General features: G+C 40.5%; 1 protein-coding gene across 39 annotated transcripts in view; it reads left to right on the forward strand.

The window, feature by feature from the left end:
- The window catches only part of ank2 (ankyrin 2), a 524,159-nt gene that overhangs the window by 301,997 nt on the left and 208,649 nt on the right, over positions 1 to 13,513 (forward strand). The window lies entirely within an intron of this gene.

Genomic DNA, 13,513 nt, shown 5'->3' on the forward strand with positions numbered 1-13,513 from the left:
ATAATTGCACCGGATCAGCAATTAGTTGAATTATTTAGTTATCATGTGTTGCTGGCAAATGTCCTTACAACCAGTTATTTCAGAAAGATATTGTTTTCTATGAAAAGTATATTTCAATTTGCTTTATATTTCCTCTCTTCCTGCCTTGCATGTGAGAGGTTGTTCTTGCTGGGGTATGATTCAAAGGCATCAGGTGCACTTGCTCATTACCACTGAGGCTGTTTTGCAGTGCCAGATCAAAGTGTAACTCACAATCTGTTGCGTGAGCACAGGAAAAATCATAGCCTAAATACGTTCTTCAGTATCCATCCTTGCTCAGGTTAAAAAAAAACTTTGTAGGATAGGAATCTGGAATGAAAATGTGGTTGATTTGTTCAGAAAGGAATACAAATATGTGGGAAACAATTATGTAAAGAGAGCAGTAGAGAGGATGAAAGTAAGAAATTCCTGCTGGAATGTGTAGAATTCTGATAGAATCAGACCTAGAGTAGTGTATACCTATGGAAGAATATATTTTCCATTGAGGCAGTGCAACACATTTTCTAGATGTTCTTAGTTTGAGGAGGTAGATGTATTGAGTCATATAGCACAGAACCAGACCCTGCAGTCCACGTTGTTCATGCTGACCATTACATATTTACCCCATTTACCAGCACTTGGCCCATAACAACAGCCTGACATCTGCAAGCTTATTAATCATAACACTACATTCATATTCAAATTATTAATGAATATGACAAACAATAAGGTACCAACATCAATCCCTGTGGTGCATCTCTGGTTGCAGGCCTCAATTACAAAAGCTAAATAACTTTGCCTATTAGCAATATTACTTAGACAAAAATGCTGGAGGCAGGGTGAGGCAGCATCTCTGGAGTGAAGGAATAGGCGACGTTTTGGGTCGAGACCCTTCTTCAGACTGATGTCGTGGGGGGGGAAGGAAAGAAAGGAAGAGGTGGAGACAGTAGGCTGTGGGAGAGCTGGGAAAGGGAGGGGAAGGAAAGAGAAAGCAAGGACTACCTGAAATTGGGTAAACTGAGGTGCTGTTCCTCCAATTTGCAGTGGGACTGCTGCTCCAATTTGCGGTGGGACATAACTTTGAATGTATTTTGCCAACCTGCCTTAGATCCCATAGGCTCTACCTTTTAGCACCAGCCTTACCTGAGGAGCCTTGTTAAAGTCCTAATGAAATCCACGTAGACTATATCATTATATTTTGTTATGTTTCCAAAAATCTCAATCAAGTTTGTCTAATCGGTTTTCCCAGCAACAAAGACATACATGATGGTTATCCATGTGTTTTCCAAGTGTACATAAACTAGTTTATCCAAGTGTACATTCATTTTGTTCATCATTTTTTCCAATAACATCCCTATCATTGATACCAAAATCACTGGACTGTAATTGTCTGGTTATCCCTACTGCTGTTCTGATACCTAAAGGCATTGCATTGGATGTCCTCCAATTATCTGATATTTCTGTCAGGACTGCAGCAATCTTGTTCCCTGTAACCTATAGCAGTCTGAGATATGTATCACCAGGTTCTCAACATTAATCACCTTGATTAGTGCCAAGAAATCTCGTATTTTAATGCGAACATGCAGAATTCCCCATCCACTTCCCTGAAATCAGCAACTACAATGTATTTTTCCTGAGGTGTGTTTTTTTACAATAGGCCTTTAATCAGTGGAGTTTAAAAGAATGAGATCATTTAATTGAAACAAAAATGTTGGACTAATAGCGTAAGGGTTGTTTATCATTCTGTGGAGCCAGGAGGCATAAGGACAAGTGGAGTCCATTATCCTTTCAATCTCTTCCTGTAGCACTGACATTTGCATGCTGTATTAAGATTTAATTGTTCATACTGAGTATCAAAATGAGCAAGCTACGAGGGCTGATTCCATGGCTAAGAAGCTGCTAAGTAACAATGCTACAGATTTTTGGAAGGAAGTGAGAGCTCTTAGCAGTTGCAAAACATCTCTACCATGTACTGTAGATGGAATCTCCGGAACAGCTAATATTGCGGAGTTATGGCGACAACATTATAGCACTTTATTCAACTGTGTCCAAGGTGACTTGTATAGGGTGGAAAATATTGAGAGTAATGACTCGATGGTGATTATGTCACATGAGGTGTATCATGCCATGAACAAGCTGTCCAACAACAAAGCAAGTGGCTTGGATCATATCTCTGCTGAACATCTTATGTATGCGAGTATGAGGATAGCTCCTCTCCTAGCTATTTGTTTTACTGGCTTTATGATTCATGGCTTGTTACCAGACTCAATGTTGTCTGTCCTGTTAGTGCCGGTCATTAAGGACAAAGCTGGTAAAGTGGGCAGCCTAAATAATTACAGGCCCATAGCTTTAGCCAGCATATTGTCAAAAGTCTTAGAAAGAGTTCTGCTGGATAGAATAAATGAGTTTGTTAACTCCACAGATAACCAGTTTGGCTTTAAAGCTAAACATGGCACTCTTATGCATATATGACCTAAAGGAGATTGTAAACAAATATAGAGGCAAAAACTCTTCAATCCTTATGTGCTTTATTGATGCTTCCAAAGCCTTTGACCGTGTTAATCACAGAAAGCTGTTTGGTAAAATGAGTCAAAGAGGGGTGCCTGAATACATTGTTAGAATTCTGGCCTACTGGTATGCCCACCAGACTATGCAAATAAAATGGGGCAATAGGGTCTCAGCCCCATTTGGGGTTAGCAATGGTGTTAGACAAGGGGGAATTTAGTCCCCAGTCCTTTTTAATCTATATATTGATGATCTGTCTAAACAATTGAAAGCCTGTAACACTGGGTGCGTGATTGGTAATATTTTAGTGAACCATATTATGTATGCAGATTATCTTGTGGTCTTTAGTCCATCTAGCGCTGGTCTCCAGTAGCTCCTTACTATATGTTCCGTGTATGGTGTGGAACATGACATTAAATATAATGCTAGTAAGAGTGCTGTTATGGTCTGTAGAACCAAAGAGGATAAAAGCCTAAAATATCCTGTTTTTAAATTGTCTGACAACAATCTTAGTGTCTGTAATAAGATAAAATATCTAGGGCATATTATTACAGAACAAATTACAGATGATGAGGATATTTATAGGCAACGACGCATGCTGTATGTACAGGCAAATATCCTCTTGCGTAAATTTGGTGCGTGTGCAGATGTGGTGAAGATGTCGCTATTTAGAGCATACTGCACACCACTCTACACTGCGCACCTGTGGTCAAACTATTTAAAGACAAGTATGCAGAGACTAAAGGTGACATATAACGATGCCATGAGAACACTGCTAAGGCAACCTAGATGGAGTAGTGCCAGTAATATGTTTGTGGCTGCAGGAGTCAGTACTTTAGAAGCTATCCTAAGACACCACATGTATAAATTCATTTGCAGGATAAATGACTCTAGAAATGTGCTTATTGTGGCCTTGACAAACATAAGGGTTAGCACTACACGCTACGAATCCCAGTTGTGGAGACACTGGTATCGTTGTCTCGTTGTAGGACATTGATCATCTTTTAATCTGGATTTTTAACTTAAGTATTGTGGGTTTTTGTTAAATATAAATTATGATGTTTTTATGTGATATACCATGATTTTATATATATTTATGATATTTGATATGCAATGCATTTTAATGTAATGTTGCCCCTTGTCTGGACCTTGAGTCCGTAATAAAGTTTATTATTATTATTATTATTATTATTATTATTATTATTATTATTATTATTATTATTATTATTATCAAACTGAGAATTTGACATTTGTATTTACTTTGTTGCTGAAAATGGCTGTTTTGAGGATAAGCGAAACAAGTTCTTTAACCATCTTAAAGTTCAGCATCCAGTTTTCATCAGGACCAGTGTCTGGTTCTCAGACTAACATTATTAGTTATGAATTCAGTGACCAATCTAATAAAACAAATAATTGGTGCATGTGATGCAGTTCACTTGCAGGTGGCACAAGGCATATGCTACAAAGTACATTCATTATATTGGCCATGCCGAAAATACTGTTTGAGAGAGATCACCAAGATTGTTTGTTTTCAATAGGACTCCAAAGCTAACAAGAATTTATCTCTACACACATACTTTGCACAATTTTTCTGCAAGTTAAGCCATGAGAGAAATTAAGTTTTTTTTAAATCTCCAATAGATTTAAAATTCAGTTTTGAATGAAAATAAAATACTTTGAGCAATTTGTCATCCTCCTGCTCACTTTAAATTCCTCATTGGTAATTGATATTTTGTCAATATTCCTGATTTATCTCTTTACCCGATTCTTGTTAGCTTTGGAATAAACAAGGGTGCAAATTGGAGGAGCAAATTGAAACCTCTATGCAAATACAAGCAGTTTTACCGCCACTGTCCCCCTCCCCCGCCTGGCTTCAAATCCAGATGCCTTATTCATCATTGTTTTCAGGAAATGACAGCAAACACAATACACTGGGTTATATTGGGAAGCCATGCTAAAATGATAATGTCATGATGCAGACACATTGCTGTCATTTCATCATCTGCAGCTTCTGAGGAATATTAAACAGCAAAAATGCCATAGTGCATGAGTGCTCATGAGCACCATTGCTAAAGAAACAAAGAAGATTCCGAAGAGGGGTGTGAGCAGCGATTGGAGCAGTGGTGGTACTGGTTTGGATTACAAATAATTACGTGGTAATGTTTGCTTTGAGCAATTGACCCTGGGGCAATTAATTGCACTGGACAAGATGCACTACAGGTCTCCAGAGGTGACTTCCTGCTTCATCCCAAGTCGGTGATCTGACAGAAATAGCTGGGTAGCTGCCACAACATAAATGAGCTGGTCAGATTTGTGCCTGGAGGGAAATGTTGCTTGAAGGGGAATAAAATATAACCCCATTATTTTTTAATTATACCTACACATGATTTCCTTACTCTTCTGGGAAATTCTCTGCAAACTGCATTATTTATCTCGGTCCAGCTAAAGCCTTGTGTCGAGTCTTTGTACTTCCATGTATTATCCATTTTTTCGGAACGTACATAAACTCCTACCATTTTCTGATTTGAGAATTTTGTGTGATATGTAAGTGATTATACCATTTCTGGCATTATATTTTCTCCATTTAAGGGGATTGATACGTTGCATTTTGTTGAGAAAAATAATCTGTCTAATGTCAATATAAGTTCCCACCCCGCCCTCCACCACTCTTCTCCCCTTTGTTATTTGTGGAATCAATTTATAATTTTATCATTTAATTGATGCCTCATGATTTTGATGATTGCAATGACGTTAGTGGAAGTATAATTGCACCACTAACTCGTGCTAATAGTAAGATTAAACGAGAACTTACCAGTTTTAAGTTTGATCTTGATTTTATGAGGAGTTACGATGAGCGATTACGTGAAGAAGGGCCATCCGTCTGCGTGCGCGTCAATCTTCAAAGCAGCGGTGTTAAATCACAGATAAAAAAGAAGACCTGAGAATAGTAAGATTGTGAAAAACTAGAACTTTCATATGACCTTGATAATATGAGAGTGGGAGCAGTGGGCACGTAATCGCTCATCGTAACTCCTCATAAAATCAAGATCAAACTTCAAACTGGTAAGTTCTCGTTTAATCTTACTATTTTACTTCGGAGTCACGTGAGTGACTACGTGAAGATTTCAAAGCTCTGTGATTTCACGCCGGTTACGAATCCAGGCGTCACACACTGAATGGATTGACCATGGATGAGAGTATTATTAAAGCATTCAGACATAACGTAGTTAGTAAAGACACTGATGCTTTAAAATAAAGAAAAGGAAATGTTTTATTAGCTTCCCCTCCGAACCTGTGGGAAAACTAGGTAACAGAACTTAAGATGGCACGAGCAAATACCCCTGGTCCGATAATGGGTTTGTTATAAAACCGCTGGAACGTTCTTTCATTCACCCATCCTGCAGCCGCTAGGATGTCATCAAGGGGCACGTCCATCGTTCTTGCTGCCGACGTAGATGCAGCCCTGGTGGTGTGAGATTTAAAGATATGTGTATTTGTTCCCGCTACCACAATTACCTCCTTTAACCATCTGGAGATAGTTTGTGTTGACACCTTTCGGTGTGGTTTCTTGTGGCTGATGAGGACCGATTGTTCTGAGCCTCTGAGGTTCTCCGTGACTCTCAGGTAGTGGTGTAAATGTGTTACCACACACAATCGTTGGTCCTCTGGATATGCCAGGAACTGGATCTTCATCCCTGGCATTCCTGGCCTGCTCTGTTTGATCAGGTCCTTAACAACGAATGTTATGTTATTCGTATTGCTGGTCATGTAGTCCAGTCGTAGTTTTTGTAGTGTCTGGACTCTTTGGGCTGTTATTAGCGCCATCAGCATAACCACTTTCAATGTTAGTTTTGACAAAGATAAGGCCATTGGCTGTCCCCACTGACGAAGTAAGGTCAGTACCATGCTCACATCCCATGTGTCCGTGTACCTAGGCCTTGGGAGTATCGAATTGTAAATTCCCTTCATGAATTTTATTACGAAGGGGTGCGTTACTATCGGCCCGTGCCCTGCCTCCAGTGTCAGATAGGAGGATAGTGCACTTCTGGCACTGTTGATTGCGCTATAACTTAATTTATTGTCATAGTACAGGGCTGATAGGAACTCCAAGACATCCGTTATCCGAACTGTGTTGTATGTTATATCGTTTGCATGGCAGAAAGCTTCCCACTTCTTCATATGAGTGGCGTACTGTTTTTTGGTACTGTCCCTCCATGCCTTTGTGATGACATCCACAGTTCGTTCGGATAGTCTAATGTCTTGAAATGGCCTCCTCAGAATCTGCAAACCAACAAATTAATCCGGTCAGAAAAGTGGATGGTTGCTCCCTGAAACTGGGTTTACTAGGAGATCTCTCCTCTTAGGTACAACCATTAATGGCTGGACTATGATCCCCAATATTTTCGGGAACCAGGCTTGTGTAGGCCAATCTGGTACTACTAAAATGCCTGTGGCTTTGTCTTGCTTGATTTTAATCAAGCATCGGTTTATGAGGCAGAATGGTGGGAAGCATAAATATACATTCCTCCCCAGTTTAGAGAAAGCATCCACTGACTCTGCTCCTGGGTCCAGCTCCCAGGACACATATCTGGGTAATTGATGGTTTAATCTAGATGCAAACGGATCCAAATCTGGAGTGCCAAATCGTATAGTTATTTCATTGAATACCGTACGATTCAACATCCATTCTATATTATCATTAAACATTCGTGACCTTGCATCTGCCACCGTGTTATATCTTCCTGGTAGATATACTGCCCTGACCCAAATATCCCTCTCGATGCACCAGTGCCAAATGAGGTTAGATAATCTGTCACAGGATACAGATTTTACACCACCCATGTGATTGATATATGCTACCGCAGTAGTGTTATCAATCTGAATTTGAACATGCACATGTTGCATGTTGTTACAGAGAGACTTGAGCCCATATTGTGCCCCCAACAATTCTAGGTAATTGATTCCATATAGTTGGAGTATAGTAGACTCTTGCTCATTCCATCTGCCTCCACAGCTCCTGACTGTGTTTGTGGCTCCCCATCCTAAACCGCTTGCGTCGGTTTGGAGAACACTGATGGGCTCTCAAGTAAGATTTTTCTTGAGCTGAGTCTTATGTTTGCCATCCACCATTGTAGTTCAATAATGGCTTCAGCTGATAACCGCATAGATTTGCCAAACTGACCTGCATGCAATTTCAATGCTCGTTCCTTTGCCCGCTGTAAATGCTGGTAATGCAAAGGTCCGTAGCATACTGCAGGAAAGGCAGCTACCAATTTGCCAATTACACTTGCTGTTTGTCTGATAGTTGGTTTGTGTTTTTCTATCAGATCATTGCAGGCTTTCCTCAAGTCTTGTTGTTTGCCTTTAGGCAAAGTCACCAACATGGTTACTGTATTGATAGTAAATCCTAGGTAATCAATTACCTTGGTAGGAGTTAATTTTGATTTAACTGGATGGATTAGGAACCCAAGTTTTTCAAACAGGGTTTTGGTTGCCTTGACTGTTGCTTCTGCCAATTCTTTGGTGACTCCAAAGATGAAAATGTCATCCAAATATGCCATGACTATGTGATTTTAAGATCTTAGCAGCCCCAGAATTGGTTTCAGTAATTTGGTAAATATTCTAGGCGCTGATGTCAATCCATTTGGCTGAGCCTTGTATTGCCATAATTGACCCATCCAGGTAAACTTCAAATATCTCCTATACTCTTTGTGAATAGACACCGTATAGTATGCATCTTTGAGGTCGATGCATGCCATATAGTCATTTTTGGAAACCAACTGAGTTGCTGTTCCAAAATTGTCCATTTTAAAGTGTTTATATTGCACATATGTATTGAGTTCCGTAAAATCCAAAATAATATGGATCCCTCCATCTTTTTTCTCTTTTGGAAATAAATTGGATATAAATTGGTGAGGTTCTGTGTATGACCTCTCAATATCATTATTGTCAGATAACGCTTCAATTTCTTTTTGTATATTCATTGTCTCTTTTTGGGAAGACATATGTGCGAATATTAGAATGTGTTGGTGGTGGTGATGAATTCAAATTGAACTCAATTTTGAATCCTTCTATACTGTGCAGTATGAATGGATCCTTAGTAACCCAACACCATTCTTTTAAGAAGTATTCTAACCTTCCCCCCACCTGTAAGTGAGGTTCGTCTGGTATGTTCCCTGAGGAACTGATTTGACTTACCTCTGTTGTTACTGGCGGCGTGGCGCTGGTTTTCGTCCGCGAGGTTTGGGGAGCAGAGCTGGTGGTTGCTCTCTCCTCATCCTCGCTGTCGGCCTGCTGGGGCATGCCCCTAAAAAGGACCTTGACTAGGGTGTAAATCTTCCTCCGGTGCCTGGCTCTCTAGGTGTAAAAACGCAGAGAGCTGCAGGGGTGGAATCTCATGGATGGACCCCTGGGTGTGGCCTGACCTTTTGTTATGAGGCGCACGGTTTTTGCCTCGTCATCCAGGTCCCGTACCTGTCTTGACAGGTCTTCCCCAAACAGGTAGTTTGCGGGCTGGATGTCGCTAGCTTTGCAAAGAGCTGCAAACTTCGAATTTATTGCTGGTTTTATTGCCTCTTTCCGAATGCAGTTTATTTCGAAGCGGGCATTACATAGCAGTGCCATGGTATCCTGTTCCCGGTCAGTGAGGAGGCCTCCTTCCACACCTCCTGCAAATGGAGTAATTCCAGACCCCAGCAGGTTTAATACTTTTTGGAACTTCAGTTCCTGGTTCCTGATGATGCGGCCTATTTGCCCCCAAATTATACGGTTCACCGCTTGAACCTTGAGGGAAGCACAGTTAGATGGTGGGGGGTACCTTGATAGTAGAGGTACTTCCTCCAATCTCCCCTGGGAGTGTTTCCCCCTGTGCTTCCAAACTCTGAATTCGGGTAATCCCCGTATGTACTTCCCCCTTCCATGGGAAAGACATATTGCTGCCCAGAGTATGAGGCTGCTGGCACGGTCTGTAGAAGGGACTCGTGCTGATATTGCTCCTTTCTCCGGAGTTTATCATTGTGGAGCAGCTTCTCCACAAGCTGCTCCATGTGGGAGAGTCGTCCTCGGACGCTTCCCGATGAGGGAGGGTATCCCTCTTCCCCGGACTCATCCGAGTCTACGGGTCTGGCAGACTTATGGGTGGCTTTACGTCCCGCCGGGACCACCACGGTGCTTTCCTTCTGCACCAAGTCTGCTGCTGCCGGCGGCAATGTCGGCGAAAATGACCGTCGTCCGCTACCGGGAATGCTGCGGTCTTCGGCAGCCGGTTTCCCCGCGGACCGTCTCTTCAACATTTTTTGGGGCTCTGAAAAACAAGTAATTCCCTAGCCCGAACAGAAAGCGCAGGGTAAGTGGTTCAACTCTGTCTGAAGAAGGGTTTCGGCCCGAAACGTCGCCTATTTCCTTCGCTCCATAGATGCTGCTGCACCCGCTGAGTTTCCCCAGCAATTTTGTGTACCTTCAACTTTTCTTACCTGCCGCCTTTTTTCCCCAACGGCTGGGAAGACGCAGTGCCTCTCCAGTCCGTTGCGCGCGTTGCTTTCAGACGTAATGACGCGCACCTTGGCAGACGGACGGCCCTTCTTCACGTAGTCACTCACATGACTCCGAAGTAAAATCACAGTTCATTTTTGATTTGCTTTCTTCCTTTATTAAAAAGGGCTGTTACAATAGGAAATGCATTCGCAAACATGGCAGATTCAATCAAGTGTTTAAGTTAGGTCATCATGCAAAGAAGAACATTATTATAGGCTGAGGAAAGAGTAGAAAAAGGGGATTAAAACAGATATCTATCTATGATACTAATATGCATTAGAATGTCCTTCTGTGCTCTGATTTCCAGGATACTTGAACTGATCTCATATTTGGAAAACTTTGGATTAAGAGCAGTAGCTTGTTATTATTTCTGTGAGGAAAGCTTTATATATTTTAATACACGTTGATGAATGTTACTTGTATTTGTCATGACTGCCCATTATATCAATAAAAAGCCTTGATGTAGAATCCCACAGCATGTATCATCACCCCCCTCCCGTCCCCACTATTTCTAAAGTCATCCTCACTGACCTAATCAATTGGTAAGCCATTATGATGGGACTGCAGAGTGGTAGACACTGTCGGAAGTAATTCAGTTATTATTCCAAAGGCAGCTCTTACAAGCAATGCCCAATTACTCCCACTCACAGTTTTCCCCATAGCCCTGCCTTTTTCACTGATGTTTCCAATTCCCTTGTGTGCTGTTATTGAATGTTCCGTTCAGACAGTGCTTTTCAAGATCCTTACCAGTCTGGGTGCTGACATTTTCTTTAAATGATGAATGATATGCAAAATCATGCTAAATTCAGGAAATAATTGCAATGCCTGCAGGAAGAATCGACCCAAAGGATTTGTGGGATGATTGAACAAAAACAAATTATATCACTGCATTGCTGTGATTGTTGTATTACATTATGGCAGCTAATATATTACTGAAAGCATGTGGCACACTTATTAATAGTACTAATAGCTAACAGCTGCCCAGGTCTGTGCGGGTCTATTTTATAATTTAAATTATTTTCCATTGTCAAATATTTATAGATGTTTTGTGAATAGCGAAATAGATTGGGTTTATTAAACCCGCAAATCTTCTTCACATTCAACGACAAAATCACTGTGATATAAAACACTGAACAAAAATTAATTGCTTTTATTGTTTTTCACCAAATAATACCAAAGAAAATAATACAGCAAGGTAGTCAGGGTGACACTGTGGCGCTTCTGGTAGAGTTGCTGCCTCACAGCGCCAGAGACCCGGGTTCGATCCTAACCTTGGGTGCTATCTGTGCAGAGTCCACATCTGTGACCACATGTGTTTCCTCGGGGTGCTCCAATTTCTCCTCGCATCCCAAAAACGTGTGGGTTTGCAGGTTAAATTAATTCTGTAAATGTCCCTGTAAATGCCCTAATGTGGGGAAGTTAGATAACATTGAACTAAGGTAGACAAAAATGCTGGAGAAACTCAGCAGGTGAGGAGAGCATCTATGGAGTGAAGGAAATAGGCAACGTTTCAGGTCAAGACCCTTCTTCAGACTGATGTGAGGGTGGTGGGGGGGGGGGGGGGGGGGTGAATAAAGGAATAAAATTGAACTAATATGAACAGTTTGACGTGGAGTCGTTGGGCCGAAGGTCCTGTTTCCATGTTGTGTTTCTAAACTAAACTAAATTAAACTAAGATAATACATTTGTGCACCTGGTGGAGTTCCAATAGAAATATGCAAATTTGAACAGGCGTATTTTTTTAAAAGTTGCTATCCCTGTTATTAGGACAATATGGGATTGGAGACGTGACTCGGAGAGTAGTTGCATCCTCGACCAGGAAGTACAAATTTAAAACCCATCAGCAGCCAGTGGAATTGGAAAGCAAATGTTGCACTAGACTTCACTGGAATTCACTGCCAAGGGTTTTGGTGGAGGCAGATACGACATTTAAGAGGTTTCCAGAAAAACACATGAATATGTAGGGAATGGTGGGATATGGATCACATGCATAAAACAACTTCATATTTTGCTTGGGCAGCTTACAACCCAGCGGTATGAATATTGATTTCTCTAACTTCAAGTAAGTTGCATCCCCTCACTCTCCGTCCCTCCCCTACTCAAGTCCTTGTGCTAGCTTTCAAGTTGTCTTGTTAAGTTTCATTGTCTGTAACTCATTTTCACCTAGCCCACAGCTAACAATGGCCTTTTTCCTTTATTGCATATTTTTTGCATATTACTTCTTTGCATATCTTTCATTCATTTGTTCTAAATCTCTCTATATCTCTCATTTTCCCTTTCCCCGACTCTCAGTCTGAAGAAGGGTCTCGACCCGAAACGTCACCTATTCTTTTTCTATAGAGATGCTGTCTGACCCGCTGAGTTACTCCAGCTTTTTCCGTCTATATTCTGCATAAAGGGAAGATTACTTTAACCTAACATCATTTTCGTCACAGAACACGGCGTGTGTTCTTCTGCTGTATTGTTCCATCTTTTATGTTACTGAAGTAATCTCAAAGTTAGAGTTTTCCTATCAGGATTATCTTGGTCCAAAGAACATACTCTTATCACCACTTATTCAGTAGGTTCCTCTTTCCCAGCATTGTCTAGCATATAGCAGGGAGGATGTATAGATGGGAAGTGCAGCTGTTTTCTGGTTTAGTGCATATCTTGGATGCAGGTGAAAGATTGGTCATGTGATATTCTCTGCAGAAGATTTGATAATATTGTACTATAAAGTCTATAATAAAATACCTTGAAGTTTCATTTAGTGAGGCCAGTTTTTTCCTTGATAAAGTGATATATCACTGGAAAAAAAATAATCATTGACAAAAAGCATGTGTTTATTATTAAACATGGAATATTTCATCTTAATTGTACAATTAGTAATTTAAGATTGCCATTTTATTGCAAATGTCACTGTGGGGATTAATTTGCATGCATTTCATTCCTTCAGGCATTATTGCATGTAATGATGTTTCACTTTTTTATCCAAGACATCGTTCATTGGTTCATCCTTACATAAAATTGTTCGGCTGATATTAAAACATCTCTGGATTTCTTGCCATTGCTTTTACCATTGGAGTCAGCCACCAAGATTATTTAATGACTGATTCTCAATAAAGAGCATTGAAAAAGACAAAGTCCTTAACAATATGAGGAATATTTTGTCAACCTTTTCTCATGCAATAATGAAATTAAGTTTTGATAGAATTGAATTTGGGTGCCTATTTTCAAATGAGAAATTGGTGGTCAATTACTTTCAGATTTTTGCTGGATCAGATTTTTTTTAAATCATGATAAAAAAGTCAGTTCACTTTCATGTTTAGATTTGCCTCCAGGGTTTGAAATAATGCTAAACCAAGAAGCATGCAGCTATCAAGAAGATGACTGAAATGGTGGAACTACAGAATTTGCACAATCCTGACATACATTTTGTATATTCTCACAAGAAACTTGGAGAGCTGTCATGGTTTTA

The sequence above is a fragment of the Amblyraja radiata genome, chromosome 1 (assembly GCF_010909765.2).
Source record: "Amblyraja radiata isolate CabotCenter1 chromosome 1, sAmbRad1.1.pri, whole genome shotgun sequence".
Lineage (NCBI taxonomy): Eukaryota > Metazoa > Chordata > Chondrichthyes > Rajiformes > Rajidae > Amblyraja > Amblyraja radiata.